This window comes from Lacerta agilis, chromosome 6 (genome assembly GCF_009819535.1).
Source record: "Lacerta agilis isolate rLacAgi1 chromosome 6, rLacAgi1.pri, whole genome shotgun sequence".
Lineage (NCBI taxonomy): Eukaryota > Metazoa > Chordata > Lepidosauria > Squamata > Lacertidae > Lacerta > Lacerta agilis.
In genome coordinates this window covers 71,223,296-71,248,540 of record NC_046317.1, presented here as the reverse complement: position 1 = coordinate 71,248,540, position 25,245 = coordinate 71,223,296, and the positions used below count along the sequence as shown (strand labels likewise).

Here is a 25,245-nt window from a genome sequence, read left to right as displayed (position 1 = left end):
TAACACAGCTACCCCTTTCTGGGAAATATCTATATATATGTGGGTTTTAAAAAGAAACATGTCAGTATTCTCATCTTACCATAAGAGACACTACATATTTTGTATGCTAAGCTGGTATGTGTCACAGCGATGGGCTCTGTGGTCAAGAACATTGTAATCTTCCACTCACTTACTTTCTCCTGGCACCCCATTATTTTGGGCACATGGTTAAAAATAGCATATGGCACCTCCTAGCCCATGACTTGGTCTTCTGTGACAACAGGAGCCTTGGGTGTCTTCTTCACCTCAGATGCTCTGTGCTTCTTTTCCACCTAAAGCAAGACAAACACATTTTAATACAGCATTTTCCTCTGTGGCCTCGTGGTGGAAAAGATGTGGTGGAGGCAGGTCGGGGGGGGCAGTAGGGAAGCTGTTTCCCATGTGTTCTCAAGAGTGACACCGCCATTTAAATATATACATAACTCGGGATTTCATCATTTATTCATAAGGCTATTTCTAATCTAATTCTCTGCATATTATCCAGGGGCAAGAGAAGTCACATGGCAAGGAGAAGGCCATTTCTGGCCCCCGCCTTTTCTTCTCAATACAGAATTGCCACATGGAGAACCGCTGATTAATATGCAAAACACCGGCCGCAAATAGGTTCATAAATAAATGATAAACTATAGCGGCTGCTTTATTTACCTATGGACTTACAGACTGCGGAACCCTGATTAAATCAGAATTGCTGTTTGGAGCCGACTATGGGGCTTAACGGCAGTAATTCTCAAAGCGAAAGGTTGGCTTTCTCAGTGAGGTGGATGGAAGTTCCCCAGGATGCACATGCTTTCTCCAAATTGCCCTCTGGCATGGGTGAACAAATGCAAAACAACCTCCTCAATAGTAAATCCTTGAATACACATATGTCTGAGGTGGTTCCAGGGCCAAACGTTAGTTATAGCAAGCGCCTTTTAAAGTTTGTTGGCTTGTTGGATTTATATCTCACCTCTTTCTCTAAGAAAATCAAGGTGGCATACATGGTTCTCCCCACCCACCTTATTTATTCCCCACAACAACCCTGTGAGGTTGTTAGTCTGAGCGACTGGGACTATGGTCAGGCTACAGGCTGTGACAGTGGTTAGACTGTCACTGTAGTTAGGCTGAGAGACTTTAACTGGCCCAAGGTCAACTTCATGATTGAGTGAGGATTTGAACCCTGACCTTCTGGGTCCTAGTCCACCATTCTAACCACTACACCACACACATAAACTGTCTGCTTTCATTCTGGAGGGGGGGGTTGTATTCGGAGACCATGGCAATTTCCAGCCAAGCATCACACAGATTTCTGGAAGTTACTTGCCCTGCAAAGGTATTGTTTATTGCTCCCTGCCACAGTGGTGGTTTTCAGTAGGAAACTGGCGCATGCTCCCGATCTGGGTTGGGAGCATATTCTGGATTGGCGCTCACAAATGCTCACACCTCTCCAAAAAACCTTCTGGCTTAGGCATTCCTTTTCAAAAGCCCTATTATCATCACATGTTGTTTGGCCCTCAGTAGTTTCTTTGCTGGGCAGTGGTGAAATCAGTGGGTCCACTCTGGCAAAGAGTGAATATTCCAATTTAGCTTCCTAATTTTTCCATCCTTAAGTTCATTTCCACACCAGTTTTTGAATTTTCTTCAGAAAGTCATCACAAACATGCCTCAGGATTTTAGCACAAATTTCTCCTAATGGACACATTTTCATAAGCAGGTTCCCTCGATATACACATTTCTGTAAAACATTTTCCTGGCACAAAATGTAACGTGAGCAGCAGGCCCATCACCTTCTTTAACTGACCTCCATAAGCTTTTCAGACCCAAAGTTCCAAACGTTTCTGAGGGGATCTTGTTGGTTTAAAAATACATCCTGTTGGATGTTTTCCTTGCCAAAAATTACAGTACTCTTCTTTGGGAATTGATTCAGAGACTGTGAACCCTTCTCGCTTCCATCAAATAAAGGGGAGGGGGGGGAACCCTCCGAGCATTTTTCATATGGCAAATCTGTGCTGCCAACTTAGGTTTCACAGCTGAACACTCCCAAGGTACTAGTTCTGCAATTCAGGGCTTGGCTGCTCTCCCTTGTGCATGATGGATAGCTATAAAATGAAGGCACTTTGAAAAGTACCAGCTGTCCAGGTACACGCTCTGGTTTAGGCTGGCTGAGCAATACTCCCTCTATCTTTGCTCTTCTCTCTCTCTCTTTCTCTCTCTCTCTCTCTCTCTCTCTCTCTCTCTCTCTCTCTCTCCTTTTTAAACATATTGCACAATGAATTTGCAAGCTCAGGTGTATGCTGGAAAGTTTTCCATGAACTCTTAAGGAGTCCAAGCTCTGTGTGGGAGCAGGGCTTTTTCTTCCTTAACCTCCGCTGCCTCCATAGCAAGACTTTGCCTTCCTGCTTTCCAGATGCATGGATTCAGTTCTCATTTACAGGTACAGTGTCTTCACATGTTTGCTCACCAAGCCAGGGTCTGTTGCAGCAATAATAATAATAATAATAATAATAATAATAATAATAAGAAAGTAACTGCAAAATAAAGCTGTCAGGTTGCAATCCAGAGATTTCCCCTATACCACCATTACTATACTGGATATATTGGTTATTCCTTCACTCCCATTAACTTGCCTTCATCAAGCATTTTCACTTTCAGTAGGGAGGATGTTTTTCTTAAAATAAAAAATCCACATGATGCTGGAGGATTCCCAAATCAGCCATCTTTGGTGTTTGTTTACTTTTCCAATTCCTCCCCCGCCTTTTAAATTTAGGCTTAAATGACAAATTTAAATGAAAATTAAACTCTTTTTTAATTGTATTTTTATTGTATTACCGCTATGTAAAGCAGCTTAATCAGTAGTTGTGGGGGTCTATGAAAACTGCTATATTATTAATAGTATCAGCACCATCAAATATATAAAATATTTGTGATGCTGCTTAGTTCATCTGATTTCACTAATCCAGCATTCCAATTAAAAACAGTCGCTAGCCTAGGGCAATGATTCCCAGTACATTAGTACAATGGGGATATTTACAGCTCCGCTGAGAATAGTCCCCCAGCATTTGTTCTGTAAATGAACATTGACAGAAAGGTCTTGCCCTTACTTATGAGCATTGATGTGCCAATTTCTGGATTTACAGTTTCCAGTTATTGGGTAGGTTTTACAGCTTTACACAAATGTGTCCTGGGAAAGACCGGTTGCCCAGAGATCGGAGAGTTGTGCACCAAATATTTATGAAAGGACAGAAAATGTATAATATTCCTACATTCACTGATTCACTCAAACATATTAAGATACCTATTCCTCTAGCTGCCACCAGTCCCGAGAGGGCTGAAAACCAAAGGATATTTGCATGCTGGGGGAGGGGCAGGGAAGAGCAGGGACCAAAATCCAATTTATTCAAGGTGTATCTCTATGAGATGCAAGTGGCACTGTGGTCTAAACCACTGAGCCTCTTGGGCTTGCAGATCAGAAGGTTGGCGGTTCAAATCCCCGTAATGGGGTGAGCTCCCATTGCTCTGTCCTAGCTTCTGCCAATCTAGCAGTTCAAAAGCATGCCAGTGCAAGTAGATAAATAGGTACTGCTGTGTCAGGAAGGTAAATGGCATTTCCATGCACTCTGGTTTCCATCACGGTGTCCCGTTGTGCCAGAAGCGGTTTAGTCATGCTGGCCACATGACCTGGAAAGCTGTCTGTGGACAAACGCGGACAAGAAAGCTGTCTGTGGACAAACACCCCCATCATGCAGTCCAGACATTGAGGTCCAGCTCCGAGGGCCTTCTGGCGGTTCCCTTCCTGCAAGAAGTGAGGTTGCAGGGAACCAGGCACAGGGCCTTCTCGGTAGTGGCACCTGCCATGTGGAACGCCCTCCCATCAGATGTCAAGGAAATAAACAACTGTCTGACTTTTAGAAGACATCTGTTTAGGGAAGTTTTTAATGTTTGATGTTTTGTTGTGTTTTTAATATTCTGTTGGGAGATGCCCAGAATGGCTGGGGAAACCCAGCCAGATGGGCAGGGTATAAAATTAGTGGTGGTAGTAGTAGTAGTAGTATTCCCTCTACATCATGTGCAGAAAGCATCTTCTTGACTTCTTGACTGTTGGACCCACTATTAGTCTTGTCCACTGAATGCACCAGTCTTTTGGAGAAGTGCAAAGTCTCTTAATCAACTAAGCAGGGAAAGTCTGTGTCGGAAAGAAGAATGCACAGCTTTCCAAACTCTGAGGGACCCCTCTTTTCTCAAACACAAACACACAGGCGTATATACCCTAAATGGTATGTTTAAGACCATTACCTCCTCATCCACAAGGTTCCTTCCACATTCTCTTTACTTTTACAGACCCAGGTGTTATATTAATCACTGCCACCTAAAGGTATTTACAGCACCTCTACCTCAGTTTATATTTACTACTGGGCTATATATTTAGCAGGAATGTTTTGTACACTGGGAGTATTTACACCAGCTTGTGTGGTGGGATTTTGTTTTGGTTTTTTTAAGTAGCCATATCAGTTATCTATTGAAAGCTGCATCAATTTCTCCCAAATGGCCCATTAAATCAGTTGCTGCGGAGAGACACTTCAGAGAGGGTCTTTTTCTATGTCTGTGTGTACTCACTACAGAGAAAAGAGTTTCGTTATATTCTTCCCGACTGATGCTCCATCTTCTCATATCATGAGGCAAAGCAGTAAACAACCTCAGCCCTCATTGTTCTGTGTAAGTACAACAGAGTTCTCCAATGCCCGTTTTCAGCTTTTGGCAACCTTAAAAAAACCACTCAGGGCTTAATAATGAATGTTTGTTTCATTTCACATTCTGCTGCTAAGAGAGCTGTAGTGAACCAGCCTGTAAGGTGTTCTTTGGGGACATTCGTCAGATACATTGAATAAGCAGCTTGGGCTTATTCAGGAGTGTTATGAGCCATGGAACTGAAGGGTGGTTTGTCCAGTATTGATGGCTGCCAATTCACAGGGAAATTGAGATCTGCTAGGAAAGCAACTCAACCATAGCTGGCAGGGTGGGGGAAACAATATTTGTGTTCCTCTTAGGTAAATGCATGTCAAAAAAAAAATGGAGGGGAGAGAGAAAGAAGCTGGGTTAAAATTGGCACAGAGAGAGAGAAATGGATTTTAAGATTTCCCCCTGGTGGAAACTTGCATCCCCATAAGCATCTGTACAATGGGTACATTTGTAAATGAACAATGTGTATTACAAAAGGCATTGGGCTGAATAAATGCACAGGTTGATCAAAGTCTTTCCCTTCCTCCACAAAACTTGGAACTGGGTAAGAGTGAAGAACTAACCAATTTGGGCTGTTCATTTGTTTTTTAAAAAAACAAAACAAAACAATGAATAAAAGCTTTTTTCCACTGTGTGTTGCTCTGCAGCCAAACCATTTGACTTAAATCAAGTAACACAGGGATAACCAATGAGATGCCTTCCATAATTCACAAAATCCCTGATCACTGGCCATGGTGGCTGGGGCTGATGGGACACACAGACACAAACAAACAAATCTGCTTCCTGCCCTCACTTAGAGGGAATATCACCTTCTCTCTGATAGGTGTCTCACACAAATGCATTGGGAGATTTCTAACCATCTCCTAACCCAAGACTGGGGACCCTAAGGTCTTCCAGATGTTGCTGGACTCTGAAATCCCATCAGTCCCAGACATGTCCAATGGTCAGGGATTATGGGAGTTGAAGTCCAATTACATCTGGAGAGTCACAGTCTCCTCATCCCAGTCCTAACCATTATCTCCTGCCATATGACCAATATTAGTTACGACCAATTTACCTAACAAAGGACTGATCCACTAGCATCATAAACCATACACTGTTTTGCACCCAGTCTTGCTTTTATTGCTTTAAGATCCTGTAAAATGCTCAGTTATGAGGGCCACTTCTTACATTCCTGTCCTGCCACTGGCATTAAAATAGATGTCAGGAAAAAGAAATTGAGTGATTTTAAAAAAAATAAATCCTGCTGTGCAGTGCAGGGGTGTATAGTGGCAAAGGCATAAATCCCACAAGAAAATAGGTTTGTTTTAGTGTAAATCAGAAGTCTTGATTCCATTTAATGTATATGACTAGGAGACAGATACGCAAAATAAACGCAAGCCCCAGATATTCTGAAGCACTTACATTGTGGAATCAAATAGCAGTCAAACAGCTTTTCATTTTGATTGTCCTGTGACCAAGTTAAATTCACCAGAGGATAGAGTCTCAGCAACAGCATATGACCTCTGGAGTCTGGCCACAAATCATTCAGTTCATAGTTATGCTCACTGACTACACAGGAGTGATTTTTCCTCCCACAATGTGATGTGCAGTCTAGAATAAAAGCCTCACACTGTAGTCACAAATAAGAGGGTCACTCCATTGTGAATATTTCCTTCTTGAGCTCTGTGGAAATAAATCAGTGTGCCTCAAGGCTGAGCTCCAGTGTGGAGAGAGCCAGTGTGGTGTAGTGGTTAAGAGCGGTAGACTCGTAATCTGGTGAACCGGATTCGTGTCTCCGCTCCTCCACATGCAGCTGCTGGGTGACCTTGGGCTAGTCACACTTCTTTGAAGTCTCTCAGCCCCACTCACCTCATAGTGTGTTTGTTGTGGGGGAGGAAGGGAAAGGAGAATGTTAGCCGCTTTGAGACTCCCCTCCTCCTCCTCCTCCTCCTCCTCCTCCTCCTCCTCCTCCTTCTTCGTCATGATGTTAACTCTGGAGAAAGGCTGTAGCTCAGCAGTACAACATCTGCCTTGCATGCAGAAGGTCCCTGGTTCAATCCCCAGCATCTACTGGTAGGCCTGGAAATGTCCCCTGTCAGAAACTGTGGAGAGCTGCTTCTAGTCAATGTGGGCAATATTGAACTAGGTAGACAGGTGGTCTGACTTAGTTAAATGAAGTTTCCTGTGCACATATTTCTTCCAGCAATCTCCAGACCAGTGGACTCCAAGCTGCTTGGTTTGACTGAAGAAAGTACATCCACTGTTTCATTTGCCTATCCAGAGGCTGTTCTAAAGCACTGCAAGATCTAGCCTCAACGCCTAGTTCTGTGCTTTTCATCTACAAAAGAAATATCCAAGTGGCTGATGCAATATTTAAAAAATAGCAATATCCTATAAAAATAAACACCAACAAAACCAGTAAATTCATAACAATGACCAAGGACTTCAGGAGCTGGTATTAATCAATAGTAAATAAAGGTCTCAGAAAGCAGGTGAACAGGTGTGCCTTCAGCAGGCATCCCCACAATTGGCATTTGCCTGAATTCATTAGGGACAGGTATGCATCAGGAGGGAGATGGCCTTTGTCTGCATTAGCACCAGATGGAATTCTGTAGCTGGTGGTATGATCAGCAGAAGCACCCCATCCAAGACTGCAGTGACTTGGGCAGTTTATATGGGAGAAGGTGTTGTCAAGCCCCTTTCTCAGCACAAGCACTAGTAGAATGTGGGGTGATGCATTCCTGACACTTTGCACTCTTCCTATGCCCAGCCCCCCGCAAAAAAGCAGCAGAGGCAAGCCATGCATCGTACCAATCCTCAGCTGCCCAAAGGCACATGGAACAAAGCGAAGAGGAAGTAATACAGTGTGTTAATTGAGCATTCATCCTGATTTGCGTATGTGAAGGTTAGACCATATCCAGTCTTTAGTGAGCATTTGTCATGCATTCATCTGAATTACCTCGTGGAGTGTTTATACGTCTTTCCATTAGCTCTTTAATCCACTTTGACTGTACATACCCAAAGCTCCAGTATGCACTTTAATCTGCCCTCTAAAATAGTGACAAGCTGGCATAGGTGAATTTGATGTACAGAAGGGGGAAAGAAATTCAATTTAGTTCACATTTAAAGGTGAACCTGCACAATTTTCTGAAACAATGTGTGAACCAAAACACAGGAACCCATCAAAGTTCACAATTCTCTGAATTTTGCAATGCAGTCCTCCTGCTAAATAATGTGTACAAAAATGCATATACTGGGGTAATTTTTGCATCAAAATGCATATATTAGTGAAAATAACATTTTAAAATGCATTGTACTATGGGAAATTGCTTTGCAAAAATGTGTCAATGAGGCAAAAATGCATACAAAATTGTGTACATCAGAAGACATTCACACAAAAATGTTGATGACTTTCCATAATGACTTTTTCTTTTTTTAAAAAAAAATATCCATAAAATGGTATGTAAATGTAGATAATTGAATTTCAATAGGAAAAATAAGGAACTGAGAGACACCCAAACTGACAAATTCACCCATCTCTTCTTGGAGGTGCAAGAGTGCTAAGGCATTGTGTGGGACAAAGTCAAAATTGAGGATGCTGAAAAAGAAGAGTTTGGATTTGAAATCCCACTTTATCACTACCCTAAGGAGTCTCAAAGCAGCTAACAATCTCCTTTTCCCTTCCTCCCACACAATAAACACTCTGTGAGGTGAGAGACTTCAGAGAAGTGTGACTAGCCCAAGGTCACCCAGCAGCTGCATGTAGAGGAGCAGGGACACGAACCCGGTTCACCAGATTACGAGTCTACCGCTCTTAACCACTACACCACACTGCTGAGATGGGAGGAATGGAGTTTTCCTTCCCCTGGAAAGATATAGCCCACTCTCTCCACAAAATGTTCTGCACACCTCTGTGCTTTGGATGATTTACAACAACCCTGAAAGACAGGTTGCTATTATCTCCACTTTACAGATGGCAAACGGAAACTTCAAGATTGCAAGGAGCAATCAGATATCGAAATGTGAACACCTGTTCCAAGGTTTCGTGAGCCCGTTTTAAATCTAAATAGGGGGGTGGGGTGGGATGCTTTGAGAAATCAATGATAAGATAGCTGGATTATTTGTGATGGATTATTATAAAGTTCCTTCCCACACAACTAGCTCAATAAGGAGACTCCAACTAACCCATTTATTCTCCCTATGTGCGAGAAGAAGCCGCTGACCTGGTGCATTGACCTGTCCATGAATTTTCACAGTAGCTGACTTCATAAAGAAAAGATTGCACTGTACGCAGGAAAGAACTTGGATCACTTTTCTTCCAGTTTTTTCCTGCTAGGCCAGGTGCCGCGTCCACCAAGCCCTGCAAATGACTCCCCTTCCCCCACTCCAAACAAATAACTTTTTAATGCACCTGTCATTTCAAACATCAGACCTGAGACAGGGTCAAGCTTGGAGCGAAATCAGCCTGCTCCTTCTTTGACCCACCATTCATCACTGCATTTATCCACAACACGGGCACCCCAGCTGGCTTCACAGGGGTGAAAACACACACATACACACCACAATCTGAGCAGTTGCAGAAGGATCCCATTTCTCTATTTCACTGACTTTATTAATGGTGCTCTGCGGAAGCCAGCAGAGGTCCTGATGGACAGCTTTGCAGCAGCATTAACCCAGAGGAAAAAAGCTAGAAAATTCCAATGCTGATCAGGAGGCTGGAGGGTAAATATGGATTTGAACTGCTGAATGGATAAAGCTATTGTATGTGATTGCTTCCTTAGAATTCAGCTTAGTGGGGACATTCCGCAGAAGCCTGGTTTACATCTCTCCTCATTGTATAAAATAAAGCAGCATAATATGGATATGCATAGAGATCAACAGCCTTCCTGTCCTAACCCTCATTATGTAGGGCAAAAGGGCTCTCATGCATAGTTGTGCTTAATTTCCCATTTGAAAAGCTCATAGGCTAACTTGTCAGGTATGAGGAACCTGTGACTCTCCAGATGTTGCTGGACTACAGCTCCTATTAATCTTGACAGCTGCTTTTCCCTTAAAAAATGAAATTGTTTATTATGTATTGTGTTTTTATTGTGTTTATGTTTATGTAAGGTTTTTTCTTCATTCTTTGTTTTATTGTAAAATAATAAAAAATCTTTAAAAAAATAAAAAATAAAAAATGAAATGGGGTAGTTATTACACATGCTTGATGATGGTGCGCAAGTAGAGCTATGCCTCCGTAACTCTCCTTTTCCTTCTTTGTCTCTTACACGGGCCTTGCTCACGCCTTTACCTTATGAGAACCAAGACTTAATTAATTTCAGACTTGGGTCTGTTTGGATTACTCCAATTAGAAGTGTACAAATATGTTCAGAATATTAAACAAAAAACAATCCTGCTCTTGCTAAACCGCAATCCTGCTGCGATGTGATGATCATTACAATCCTTCATCAATTAATGCATGCAAAAGCCCCACTGAAATTAACGTAGCTTAGAAATATATCACTGTGTTTAGGTTCTCCCCTAATAAACTATATGCCAACCATGCTTGGTTGGCATAAAGCTGGATTAATTTCAAAAATTTTGCATGCATTGCTCCTTATTCATATGCATCCAGGAGAACTAGAAACATGCATTTGTATTTATTTTAAATGTAACAGTGTGGTGGAACAGGACCTGGGGAGCAAGGGAGTGCAGCTCCAGGATGAGAGAGAGAGAGAGAGATAGTGCAGGAGCAATGGCATCATCCGCCAGAGTACCATGGTAAGTGACGGCTTCCACTTGCTTTGGCAAATGAATGAGGTGATCACAAGGCCTTCAAACTGTAGTAAAGGCTGTGTCGAATTAGTACAGCAGAAGTCAGAGAATGAGCACAGAAACCAAACAGAAGCTTTCCTTGGATGAGAATCCTCCTCCATGCTATCATTTTAAAGAATAATGTTTGCATTGCCACCTCATTCAGTTGTCAGAACAAGGATGCTCTGGCAGATGACATAATCACTTCTGACATCATCACACCAACTGATGATATCATCACAGCTGGGGGGGGGGGAGCCTGAGAGCTGCCCTGCCCTGCATTACAGCTACTATTATTTATTATTATTGTATTTGCTAATCACCTTTCTTTAAAAAATATAACCCAAAAGATTTAAAGAGGCCACAATAACCTTTGAGTTGAAGGCCAAAATCTGGGGGGGGGGGGAGGGGAGAGTATTGCCTGTCACTTAAAACTAAACAAAGATGGTGTCTGGCATGCCTCCCTGGGGAGCGCATTCCACTAGTGTAACTTGTCTTATTCCAAAATATTTATTACCTCCTTTTCTCAGGGTGAAAACTGTGTTTGTTTTGAGGAAGGAGGGAGCATATTCAGATTTCGAAAAGTCCTCCCGGCTCTGCCCCCTTGCTCTGCCTGAGGATATGGCCTCAACAATGAATGAGAAGAAAGCAGTAGAAATGAGAAATGAGAGTGGAGGATTGTGAAATAGACCATAAAGACATCTCGGTCCTGGTTGTTCTGCCACCTGTCAAACCTGATGGACCCTATCTATGATGGAACAATAACATATATTTTTATAAAACGCACTGTTGGTATACATGAGCCTTTTTCAACTTTGGCTCCCTATATAGTGCTGAACTACAACTCCCATTATCCCTGGCCATTGACCACGCTGCCTAAAGATTATGGGAGTTGGTGTCCAACAACATAATGGGACCCAGCATTGGAAAATGCTGGAACACTTGTATAGATCTTTGTTTTCTTTTCATTGTAAGCTCCCACACTCCTTTCTAACTGCCAGCAAACTCCAGGATGTTTTCTCCATTACACATAAACCGAAGTATTAATTGTTTTAGCCTCCTAAAAAGCACCCAAGCTCTGATGCCCACTCCAGCAAGAAGGAGCTTGTGGCAGTCAATGCCAGTCATGGTAGATGATGCCAAGCTAGATGGCATGCCATTTGGAAAATCTGTGTATTTTCTAACCATCCATACTAGTGAACTTTGTAGCAAATCTCACAAAAAGAATAAGTCGCTGATTGAGAGTAGCTCTTAACCCCTCAAGTGTGTCCACAGCTATAAGCATTCTTTCGCCTTTTTCCTTTTTAGCTGTACCACATTAGTAGCCTCAATACAAATCATTTGTTTCAATGGAAATTCAGCTCCAATTCATTTGGTCTTTATGGTGGTTGTGTTGTTGTTGTTGTTGTTGTTGTTGTTGTTGTTGTTGTTGTTGTTTGGTGTATTTGTGTGTTTGTGTGTGTGTGTGTGTGTGTGTGTGTGTTTAATGTATTTTAATATTTGTTGGAAGCCGCCCAGAGTGGCTTGGGGGACCTAGCCAGATGGGCGGGGTACAAATAAAATTATTATTATTATTATTATTATTATTATTATTATTATTATTATTATTATTATCGCTTCTGTGCTTTTCCTCCATGCTCAAGTTGACAGCTATTTTATCACCCCAAGCAAGAATGCTGAGCCTGTTGTGAAGGCAAAACATTAAGACAAGGGAAGGGAGCATGCACAGAGCAGAAGGAAATGGAGAAAGGGCTACAAACAAGCTTCATAAAAAAAATATGCCGACTCTCCCATTTAGGGCACGAAGCACCTGCACCTCTGCCCCCAGCAGTGCTGCCTGCAGACACTCCTATTGTTTTCATTGCTAGTTGTGACTTGATCATTAATAAATTACTTTCCCCCCTCTCATTGGCTCTGCCTACCAGGGGAGCAGGCAGGTGCACCATGCTAACAATTAGTCTTTGGTAATGCATGCTTGGCAAGAAAAGTTGTCCTCGAGCTGCAGAGTTTACCAACTGGATCTTGCTTCTCTAGAAGTAATTAAAGGAGAATTTTTGCAAGGTGGGACCTCAACATCACATAACAGCCAAAAAAAAAGTGAAGCCATGTGCCCAAAAAAATCTCTTAACTTAGCATTCTTGTTTAAAGCCAAACCTGGCCATGCAAATGTGCTCACTGTGAATTCAGCTGTTCTCTGGAAGCTCCTTTCTTCCCCCCGGAGTGGCAGTTTGCCCATTGAAGGACTAGACAAATTGTAGCATATAATGGCAAAAGAAAACGAAAAAAACTCCTTTTTGATTAAGAAGGCTTTCCCTGAGGTGTGTCCCAGTCCTTTATGAAATATGAATTGTACATATGTAGGAATGGATTTATTGGGTTGGATTCACCATCACACCAATATGAATATTCCATCTGTGCAAGCATTTCAGTTTGACATATGGAATGAATCCTCTCTCCTCCCCACTTGCGCTGTCCAGGGGGTTCTCCAGAACCTCCCCAGAGCCAGTTTTGGGGGCACAAAAGCAAAGCCCATTTGTACAAGCCAATGTCCTTGAGCAAGGTTTCCACTGGCTGGGCTCTTTAGATGAATCTTGCTTTTTAATGTTGTTGTTTTTAATCTTCTTGGGGACTGAGAAGTGGTTTCTAAAACACTAAAAGTAGTAAGCAGATGCAGCTGCAATCCTAACTCCACTTACCTGGCTGTCGAGCCCATGAATGCAATCGGACTTAACCTCTGAGTAGACATGGTTAGGAGCATGCTGTGGACCCAAATGTCACAGGTTTTGATCTTGCCTCTACCATGAATTTGGCAAGCCATGATCATTCCGTCTCAATAGTCCATCTGTAAAATGGGAATAATAAATAACTCCTCACAGGCCCACTGTAAGGATTACTGAGATGTGTGAAATGGGTTTAACCACACTAGAAAAATGGCTGTTATTATTAGTCCCATAATACCTTCATCTGAAGGCCTAACCATGTAAAGACTCACTTCCTGGGTAGGATCATAACATTTTAAACTAAAAGAAGGTTTTGGAGTAAAAGTCACATAGTCACCATCAGGGATCCCAATGAAATTGGCATCCAATATCTAATAAAAACATGGCAGCTTTTTTGCCTCACTGTATTGTGTAAGTTATCCTCTTTATCGAAGAATCTCATCGGGATAAGACTTGGGGGAAAGAGAAGCCCTTGACTTCCTTTCTATTTTTTAAAACCCAGGGTAAAAGTAAACTATGATTGAGGCAGACACATGTAAAACACCAAAGTCCTGAAGATTCTCCTAGCCCTTACTTACAACAGACAGTAGGAAGAGGTTCAATAGTCACAGCAAGATACGTAGGTTTATGGATGAAGTCATGCGGTTGAGGATCAAAGGTGGTGTGCAGCTGCTACAGAGCACAGTAGGGACGGGGAGAGGTTGGGCATTGGAGATTAATTTCTTGGATGGTTAGAGCCAAGGTTTAATAGCAGCCTAGGAGAGAACCGTGATTGAGTTCACTGCTAGCGGAACCTACATTTCAGGTCACACAAAAGCTGGGGGAGGTGGGGGGGAAGTGTTTTCTGTGCGTCTCTTGCAAAACCAAAGTCTAATGGCTTAACAATACAGTGCATCAACAAGACTTATAGCAGCCGCTACTAGTGAGCTACGTGCTGCTGTGTTGGGGTAGGGGGTAGAAGCCAGAGAACAGAACCTTGTGTACTTACCATTTAACTAAGAATAAATATCCAAGGCCAGAATAATGCACAGAGGCAAGAAAGAGTGCACAAGGTGTATAATTGCAAAGGGTAATAAAACAAAGAACAATTTAGAACATGCCTAGTAGATACAGAAGGACCCATTTTTAAGGTGGAGAGGATTTCAAAGAAGGTATTCCTTCCTTCTTTCCTTCCTTCCCTCCTTACTTCCTTCCTTCCTTTCCCCAAGAGATACTGCATACCTTTGCCTATAGAACCCTTGGCGAAGAAAGGGAAAACGATACGATGTCCAGGAAGGGTGGGGGGAGAAGAACAGAACAGGAGCCAGAATGAGAGCCATAGCAACTCATTCACCCAAATGATTATTCACAATGAAAAGGGACACCATGTCATGGGTGCTTTCAATTTTAGGGAGGGGGGATATGACTTCAGGGTAAATTACCTGGAAGTGGAATGTTGTGTAAGCCGAGGCAAATTTCCACAGGGATCGCCATGTCAGTTGCAGTGAAACCAACAAATTTTACAGACTAACACATTTTCTAATGGCATTGGCTTTCATGGACTAGAGACCATTTCATCAGATTTTCATCAGATGCACAGGGTATGACCCTCAGTTACCTCCCAAGTGTGTGTGCATAAAGGCCAGAGTCACATGGCAATGGAATACAAGAGCACAGTCTGTGACAATTCAATTAGCGTTTAAATGTACGCCAAATGAACCTCCGCAGCAGTCGTACCTAACTGGTGATAAGACAACCATCTTAGCATTGCTGAGAAAGGGACAATACAATTAGAGAGCATAAATGCATACAAAACAAGCAGTGACCCTTCACTAGAGTAGCAATTGGTGATACAACACAATAATTTCCATCACTGCCGGGTAAAATACCTTTAGCATAGCGCAACAGGAAGCCGTTGTTGCGATTCAGTCCTAAATAAATAGAATCAACTTTAAATGCTTTTAAGTTCCAGGTTGTCCCTCTTAAAATCAAGACATGGTATTTAGATCACCCAAAAATGAACTACTGGTTCTGTTTACTAGAGCAAGTTTTAAAGGACTCATAACTTCACTGTCAATAACAGCAGTTCTTCAGCCCAAATGCATTACTGTATTAGCTATAGCCAGATACTTTAGGTGTTAGCTCAGGCATAGGCAAACTTGGCCCTTCAGATGTTTTGGGACTACAATTCCCATCATCCCTGACCACTGGTCCTGTTAGCGAGGGATCATGGGAGTTGTAGTCCCAAAACATCTGGAGGGCCGAGTTTGCCTATGCCTGTGTTGGCTCATAGTTATCTTCACTGATGGAGTAAGGAAGTAGAAATGAGCAGGCTATTATTTAAACAATCAAAGTAACAGCAGCATACCACCAGATGTTATTGGTTGCTTATAGAAAAGCTTCCTCCTGTATTGCAGGGGGTTGGACTAGATGACCCTTGGGTCCCTTCCAGCTCTAAGATTCTATGATTCTACAATCCTAAATGTACAAGAAGGAATTTGCACAGATTGTTTACCCTAAAGACTGGAGACCAGTACCTTTTGCACAGACACTAGTTTCCCTTGTGTACAGGATATGGCTGGCTATTCATCCTGCAGAACCACTCATGGCTTTTTCTTCCAAAAGTGTTTTTCCAAAGACGTATTTTGCCCAGAATAGCTGTTGAACCTGTGCTCCTTCCTCCCTGCAAAAAAAAAAAAAAGACTTAAAAAATGTGGCACATTGGGATGTAACTCAATGGCACAAGCAACAGCAACCTATATTTCTTTAGGGTGCCAACATTCAGGTGCCAAAGTGCCTCCTAGGATTGGACTACCACTTGCACTGTAATTAAATTGAATCTACTCTTTGGCTAGGCTTTGTCCCTGAACAATACTACCATTTGAGAAATACATTCTCAGGGCACTCATACATCACCCGAGCAAACTCTGTGTCCATGATGTATTGGTGTAATGCATCACCAGAGTGCACTCTCGCTCTAAGGATGTATGGGCATCATAGATCATGGAGGTTAGACAGAGTCATGATCTACTACTCAGAAGATGGCACCAGTCACGACTAGGCTGGGCAGGGCTAGAGAGGAGGTAGGTTGGCATCTGAAACAATAGTTCTGAGGCAACATGAGCTTAATTCTGCTGTATTTATTTATTCTGGGTCACCAATGGCATGTCTGCAAGGGAGTTCTCCTGCTCACAGTTCAGTGTTGTAGTATCACGACTGGAAATCTGGCATAAGTTATTTAGGACAGGTATGAAATAAGAGAGTGCTCAACGCTGGGTCACTTCTGAAGCCTTTGCCCAGTGAACTACCCATGTAGGTCCAGAAACTGACTTCCTTCTCACACTGTCTCAGGTCCCCACTTGCAATTTTGTATTTTCAGCTTCTTGGTGCTTTTTTCAAGGGGGGGTGGCACTCAAGGGTACGCAGTCCTGGCACCTTTCCCCCAAAAAAGTTAAAAGTGTGGCACTTACTGTAACAGCTTCATGGGTGAGTATAGCCACCATTTTTTTCCTATTAAAAATAGCACTGCAGGTTCTAAATTCTACAATTCTCATGCAATTCTGTAATTCTGTGTTCTCATGGGTTTTAGCTCATGAAAGGTTCCACATTTCAAATTGAGAACATAGGAACACCGGATGCTTATACTAAGTAAGATAGTTGGTCCATCTAGCTCAGCATTGTTTCCAATGACTGTCAGAAGCTCTCTGGGGTTTCAGGCAGGAGTCTCCCAACTCTACGAGGAAATGCAGGAGATCGAAACTGGGATCTTCTGCTCCCAAAACAGATGCAAAGCAAATACCTAGCAAGGTGTTCTATCCCTTCCAGGCTTTTCAGAGATGGGTGCGTTTCTAGACATTCATTCTTGCTGCTCCCCAAAGGGTTCACTATAGCCCAACCCTCAAAACTGTTTCGCTGGTGGAACTCTTGCCGCTTCATGGATCCAGGAGGAGGGAGTCAGGTTTGGAGGTCAATTTCACACACACCCTTGAGAAACCAAACTTCTTGCTTCCATAACTTGCAGCATGCATAGCTGGTGCAAGCTGGTTCCTACTATGATGAGGGGAGTTAGGAAGGAAGTGAATTTCTCCTAAAGTTTAGGTGTGTCAAGTGTGTCCCGCTCTGATGTGCATGGATGCTTGCCTGCCTACTTTGGCTGTGTACATGTGTCTATGGCAGGAGTGCGTGCATGCAGCCCTTGAGGAAGGTGGTCCCTCAAGGTAGTCTTCGAGGCAAGGAAGTTAACCACCTCTTCCCTAAACCCAAAAATCTCCTGTATATCCAATGGGATTTGCTGAGTACATACATATATACATACATACATATGCCATCTCTCATGGCCTATTTTTGCAGCCTCCAGACCTGCACTTCTTTTTTTATTAATTTATTGAGTAGATACAGAAAGTGATAAAATAGTTGGTTTAATTAATCGGTTTAATTAATTTAGAAACCTCCAATTAACTGATTTGTGGATTAGGGTGCAACACACACAAAGTCACTGACTCAATTCACCTTAGCAGAACAAGATGTTCCCCCCCCCACCAGCCATGGATAGACATGGCCCCTGTTTTTTTAAGCATTCTACTTCCCAAAATGTTAAAGTGATACTTATCTTGAAAGGGAGAAACATCCATACCCCAGAAATTCTTCTACATCAAACTGCATTTTTCCGTCTCTCTCTCTCTCTCTCTCTCTCTCTCTCTCTCTCTCTCTCTCTCTCTGTCTTATCATCAACATCATTAATTCCTGATGGAAAAAATATATTTCCCCTATCGAGGAATGGGGGTGGTTGGGTAGGGGGTTTGGTCTTCTATTATTTTTGTGCAGGGGGTTAAAAAAAGGTTTGATTTTGCAGTTTAGCATGTTGAGGCCTCGAAGTGCTCACTGTCGGAGGGTGCTGATTACCCAGCTCCATTCATCAAAGTGTCACTTTTCTGACAGCCGCTAATAAATATACTGCCAGAACCCCTCACACCTGGCAGCCATGGCACACTGCAACACGCCGCTAACCTAATTTGCTAATTGCTGCTTTCCCCATTAATTTTAGTCCTGTCTTGTTTGGTGTTGACATGGAGAAAAAGAAATAAGATGGGGGGAAGCAAGAAAATATATGGGATATTTATTTTTGTCCAGATTTTATTTTTAAGCATTTGAAAACTTATGGTTAAAACAAATTCTCATTCCTATGTCTAGGCATAGCCTCAAACCGGGTTTTCATTGCCAAAGACTGGCCCTAAAACATAATGAAGGGAGGTCTTCTATCATGTGCAGAGTGCTTTCTCCCTCACCATGAATGAACCAGAATCAACTCACTTGCTTGTGATTAGAAGGAAGAGCTATTAAGACACGGGGTGTAGTTTCTAGGCAACGTAAAGCCCCAACACTGCTCTTTTTAAATATTAAGAACTGTGTTTAACTAAGGGCAGAGTTCTAAAAACACTTGCTAGGGAGCAAAGAGCACCCTACTTACTCTCTAGCAAGTGTGTTTGGAATTATAGTCTTTGTGTCCCACTAAGCCAGGTGGCCCACTATCAAAGAGAAGACAGTCCTCTATCTGAATAGCTGATGAAGGACAGCTCTCAGTTTGAAGGTATCCTCTATTTTAAGAGCTGTAAACCAGGGGCCTTGAACTTGCCCATCAGTGGTTGGGACCTGGGAAGCAGACTGAGCAGCATAGCTGTCAAGTTATGGATTTGAAAATAAGGGATCAGCAGTCTCACTTATCCCGGGGACAGTCACATGTCATTGGTGGGCGGAGCCAGAAGCAAAAGTGGGCGGAGCAGCAATGTAAACTCCAAGCGGGCTCGGGCTCGGAGCGGAGCAAAGAGGAGGGCAGCCATGTGCTCTGCGCGATGGAGCCCCATTGTCTTCTTGTCTGATCCCATCAAAACAGGACAGGAAGCAGCAGCTGCTTAAAGGCAGCCAGGCTCCACCCGCCAGCTAACCCTATTGGCCGGCTGAGAGGCCCGGCGGCAACAGATAAGGGCTGATGCAGGGGGAGGAATACACCCCCCTGTAAGCGCGGGAAACAGCTCCCACTTGCTTTGAGGGCTAAGGCTTTTCTCTCCAAGTAGGCAAGGTCTTCCCACCCAGTCCCTGGCCAGCAGGGGAGGAGCTGCTTCCATTAAAAACGGGAAATTTAAGGGAAGTAAAAAATAAGGGAGAGCAGTGGGAAACTGTTTAAAATAAGGGAGAATCCTGGGGAAAACGGGATACTTGACAGCACTGCTGAGCAGGCATGCAGGTTACCTTGGACTCAGCTACATCTACAATGACAAAGAAAAAATGCTTTATATGCGTCGTTTATGCATTCTAACACTGTGACACCAGATGGCGCTGCGGAGTTCTGTTTTTGCTTACCCGATTTCTCATACAAAGTTTGCAACCCGTTTAACCAAAACGCTTCTTTGATGTGTCTAGATCCGGCCTTTGTCACTGTCTTCCCCACTATCATGTTACACATTTTATTTCTGCTTAAATTATAACAATCATTTCTAAATTTGCATCTGATGAGCATAGGGAAATATACAAATATATAACCTTTCTTTCGTCCTCTTTTTTTCTTTTGTCTTTTTTTGCAGTGGTTTAAGTGGCTAATGCAGAAATAAACCCCACTGAATATAGTGGGACCGAGTAAACCTATGTAGGGTTGCCCTGCATATTTGGTTTGTTTCTATCAGTCAATTCTGTAACTCAAACATTGCATCAAGCAGATGAGGATGCATTCTGGAAGCTAGTGATGGCCAAAGTTAACCCGACATGATACATGCAGTTCCCATCTGAGCTTTCAGCCACGTTTACTGGCAAAAGCTTAGGGTATTCACAGGGCATCAAATGTGACACCAAAAGGACATGGTTATAGGTCAAATGCTAAACTGGTCTCAATTTAAACTTTGCAAGACTTTTGGAGTGCTTTGCCTCTAAACATGGGAATGCATTGTCTAATGCAGGGGTCAGCAAATTTTTTCAGCAGGGGGCTGGTCCACTGTCCCTCAGACCTTGTGGGGGGCCGGACTATATTTTTTGGGGGGAAATGGACAAATTCCTATGCCCCACAAATAACCTAGAGGTGCATTTTAAATAAAAGCACACATTCTATTCATGTAAAAACACCAGGCAGGCCCCACAAATAACCCAGAGATGCATTTTAAATAAAAGGACACATTCTACTCATGTAAAAACAAGCTGATTCCTGGACCATCCATGGGTCGCATTTAGAAGGCGATTGGGCCGGATCCGGCCCTCCGGGCCTTAGTTTGCCTACCCATGTATACATGACCATAATAGTTACCCAAAATCATAGCCATGCTTCCCCCAAACTCCCTTTTACTACTTGGTTGTGACTTCAGGTAAGATCCACTACCATTTTTGATGGTACTTGCCGGGGGGCTAACAATATCCTCCACTCCCATCCCTCCAAAAAATGTGTCTAATGCAAAACAGCCTTTATTAATCTGTGCCAATCCACAGAAGTGATTTTACTATCATTTTACTGCAACATCATATAATAACCATATTAAAATAAAAATTCATAAAGCTGCAAAGAGTAGTCAAGACAGTTTGCAAAGTGCTTTCCCCCTCCCTTTTGAACAATCTCACTCTGAACATCGACTTTCCCAGGCCAATAGAAGCTTCCCTTCTGCCTGATTTGACCCTCACCTGTGCAAAGCTGGTAACAGCAAACATCGCCTGGATTCCTGTTCTCAACGAGTCACTGCTGAAGTAGGTTTCTTGCTTTGGAGACCTGGCAGCTTGTACATGTTGAGTCAGCTTGAAACTGCTGCCAGGCTAGAAAAGGCCACAAACATCTGCTCTTCCTTATTATCTTGACCCTTGACACAAAGGGTTGCTGCTCTATCAGCTTCTCTTCTGAAGACCACTGGGTGCTCCAAATGAAAACACACCAAAGAGTTTCAGGGCTCCTCAGCAGCCTTGCGGTAAGTGCCTTTTGTTCAAAGCTCAGAGCTGTTAATTAAAGACTGGTGATTAATGATTAAGCTCCATGTGGTTTCTAACTTGGGCTCGAAAAGTCCTACCACTGCTGACTTTGCTTAAGGCTTCTGGGTTGAATTCTGCTGCACACACAGCTATTTATATACAAGTCCATCAGAGTTGTAAAAGACGAAGAGTCTCTTTTGCATAAACGGAGAGAAAAATCACCCTGCACCAGCAAGTGTGGAGGTCATCTCTTCAGACAAAGTAAACAAGATGTCCAGCTGTCACAGACAGAGCTACAGCAAGGCGAGTCATTATTCACAGCCCATTTACACACCAGATCTTCTGGCTGTAAACTATGAAGATTAAATAGTGAGAGAAAATGTGCTCTACTCTTTTGGGAAGGGTGTGTGGAAAAAGTAATGAGGATTGGTCATCAATTCACAGATGGAGCATCAAAGGTTTGATACAGAGATGGTAAGGTGGACCAATACAGAGATGGAGAGATGAACCAAAATATGACTGCCCAGTAAAATTCCAAAGCCTTGCTTTGGTGTAATTTATTGTAAGTTAAGTCATTTAAGTTGCTTAACTTACAGTAAACATTCACTATTAGAAGGCAGCAATGAGGAACAAACTAGAAAGTTCAGATTTCTCTGGTCTGTTTGATGTTTGAAGGCCACCTAATTTTGTTAAAGTGGATACAAATGAGGGGTTCACTACTTCTCAAAGTACTAGGACTGGTGAAACCAGTTAAGGACTCCAGATATTGTGGACTACATTGCCCATTAACCCCATCCAACATGGCCAGTAGTCTGAGATGATGGGAGGTGAGGTCCAGCAACATCTTGAGGGCCACAAATAGCCAATACTCTAGACCAAGGTTGGGTGGTCTGGATCTCCAGGTGTTGATAGACTTCACCTCCCATCATCTCAGCCTATTGGCCATGCTAGATGGGGCTGATCAGAGTCCAACAACATTTGGATGATCAAAAATAGCCAATACTCCAGACCAGGGGTTGGCAAATTCAAGCCTCCTTTCCCCAAGAGTTAATTGTTCTAGAAACTGGTGAACAATATCCTTCTGTTATTTCCCCCTCTATGACACAGGACCAAAGGCACTTTGTTTATTATATGTACAGTTTGGACACAACTGAAAATTAAAATGGTAACCTGCATCCTTCATTAATCTAGTCCAACTTTACCTTGAAAAACATCTCTTTCCATTGCTTTGACAACAAGTGACACGGGGTTTGTCTCATCAAAATGTCATCATGTCTAAACAGAGGCACTGCCTGAATCAGAGTGAAAATGAGTAATGATCACAATTATGGGCCATATAACAGTCCAATAAAATCTAATTAAAATGATCCACATCCCATCTGCCAGCAGCATATAAGCAAAACCAGTCATTTGGGAAGAAGGGGGAGAAAGTAAATATTGTCATGGTTGTTTTTAAAATATTTCATCATGAAAATCTTATTTGCATTTTATAGTTACCCCTAAAACTGTTCCTCCAAAGATGCCCAGTGACTTCTGTAGATCATATACACCAGGAATGGTGTGAAAAAATGGATTCTATTCACTGAGAAAGATTGGACTACAAGACCATAATTGGCAGAACTCAATCTCCATGTATGTTTTTCACCCTCTTGATATTCAGAAAAACTCCTAAAGAGAACTTTTTATGTATGGGACTGGATGCCAGTGTAGCAGGAACCATGATGGGTAAGGAATTATATTGCCTTAATTCTGTTCTCATTATAGAAGGGAGTACCAGTTAGCACCCACTGATATAGCCTTACAGGAAAGGCACAACTAAAAGGAGTCCCAAGTTCAGAACCAAAGAAGAGCACACCTAGTCCAGCATCCTGTCTTTATAGTATAGTGGGCAGCCAGATGCCCATGGGAAGCCCGCAAGCAGCGCCTGAGTGCAACAGCACTCTCCCCCCTTGTGATTCCCAGTATCTGGCATGCAAAGGGATACTGCCCCCAGTGGTGGAGGTAGGACATAGCCATCATAGCGAGTGTAGTCTTATCGACCGTGTATTTTCTAATCCTCCTTTAAAAGCCATCCAAGTTCTCTTTCTTCTGAGGAGAGACAAGCTGCAACAGACAACGAACATTCTGGAGTCTTCTCACTGAATCGATAGGACTGCCCAGAATTCAGTTACAAATATCAGTGTGCTTTAAAGCACAACTTGCGGTGGTTCTCTCCACACAGTGGACTGTTTGCATTCATGGGCTTCCCGTGAGGGTGAGGGCCCTTTGTTGTGCAGATCTAACCAATAAAAGGGTCTGTAGCATCAAGGGGAAATTGCTTCAGCCACACATTGAACTGATGCTCGTCAAAAGCACATTGGAAGGAGACAGCTGTTGTGGGGGGGAGTGATTTAAAGCAGCCATCACATGGCAGACATATTGTGTGCACGCACACACAAAATCAAAACAACAACAACATTTGTTCCCTTTCTCTGGAGGAAAGGCTCTTGGCACGTGTTCAGAGGAACTCATCCTAAGATCCCAGGATTTTTGACAGCAGAAGTTGACAAATAAATGCAATATTTTTCTTTCTAATCTTGTCCCAATTGAAACAATATTTTTAAACACGCATAAGGGAAATGATTTGCTTTGTTGTGGCATGCAGAATTTACCAACACCTCCAACTTTTATTGAACAAGCTTCGTTTAGTTATATTCTAACTCATAACGCTGTTCCTCCTTTTTCACTAAGCTTCTTGTCCTCAATGTGGCTGTCACACACAGTGCACAAGGCATTATGCCCAGGATCCAAAGAACTGTGAAACTAGTTCCTTTCAACTCAATATATATATATATATATATATATATATATATATAGCCAGCCTCCCAGGAAATATGAAACAGAATACCCCCTAACTCTTACGTACACACACACACAATTTGTTTAGGGGGCTCCCAACCCTCCAGAGCAGAACTAGGGAATGGGGGGCACATAAAAGAGGAGAGATAGAATAAGTTCTGTTGCGTGAACAGAAGCCATTACATCAGCCAAAGTTGCATGGGTGGAAGTCGTGCACTCACTCAGTTGACTTCAACCCACCATTTTCAGGCAGCTGCCAAGTGCCTGGCATAACCCATTGATAGCACCCTCTTTCCTCCCCCTTAAAACAGCAGCACCAGACACTTTGGAGCCACTATTTGATTTTGATTTTGATTTTATTTTGGCCCGGACTTGCCCAAGTAGGAAATGGGGTCCTTTGCCCTGTAAGAGTGGTTTTTGCAGCCAGACTTCAACCCTGACATGTCTTCTCCTGGAAATTAAGCGCTGGGTATCTCTCATGCAATTATATAAAATAAAGCAAGAGGGATGTTAACGGTCCCTCAAGTCACTCTGTAAACTACTAGGACAACCCTTAAAAATCAGCAGCCGATTCCACAGACAAGATACAATGCCAGCTCTCCCTCAGTGACACTGTTCCCAAACTAGGCTATCCTTTCACTCAGGAAGAAGTTAGAGATGAGCAAATGAAACAATGATCTTCCGAATAAGTATTACAATAAAATGGAATGGGGGGGGAAACACATATTATAAAACATCACCTCCAGGAAACAAAAATCACAAAAGTTATTAACAGTCTGTCAGAGGCTCTGTCGTTGCCTATCCTACCGACCCAGAGTTTTGTTAGTAATAAAGGCAGCTTCTTAATGTTTCCTGCTCTGAAATGCATAATTTACTACTCCCAAAGATGAGGCGTGGAGGAAGGGGGGGAACATAGCATTTTCATAAAAGGCTATGAAGTTGTCCAATTTTCCGGACCTGCAAGACGACAGCATCTGAGTGCTGTATGGTAGAAGTCTGTTTATGCATTATGAATACATAGAGACTTTGCAATTCAAAGTGACAGAGCTTGGCTTTTGCATTGCCTGGCATTACTAGATTATATTGCAGCAACTACAGAATCACTGGAGACTGAGCAAGCATGCCCTGGGATATATAGTGGAAAAATCACCTGCCCAAGACCTAATGCCCTTATCCCAAGACATGCTGCGCCAGCTAATAAATACTTCGGATGAGGCTTATGATGTCTCCTGCTGCCTTAGCCTGA

General features: G+C 42.7%; 1 long non-coding RNA gene across 2 annotated transcripts; it reads right to left on the bottom strand.

The window, feature by feature from the left end:
- Window positions 1-269: 269 nt before the first annotated feature.
- LOC117048923 lies at window positions 270-21,391 on the bottom strand. 2 transcript variants are annotated; one of them, XR_004426892.1, is made up of 4 exons: window positions 20,883-21,391; window positions 13,260-13,369; window positions 12,450-12,557; window positions 270-311 (listed from the first exon to the last, which is right to left on the bottom strand). It is a non-coding gene; the product is annotated as an uncharacterized LOC117048923 (long non-coding RNA). The 2 variants fall into 2 exon arrangements; XR_004426893.1 differs by lacking the exon at window positions 12,450-12,557 and having other exon boundaries at window positions 272-311; window positions 20,883-21,388.
- Between the last annotated feature and the right edge of the window lie 3,854 nt (window positions 21,392-25,245).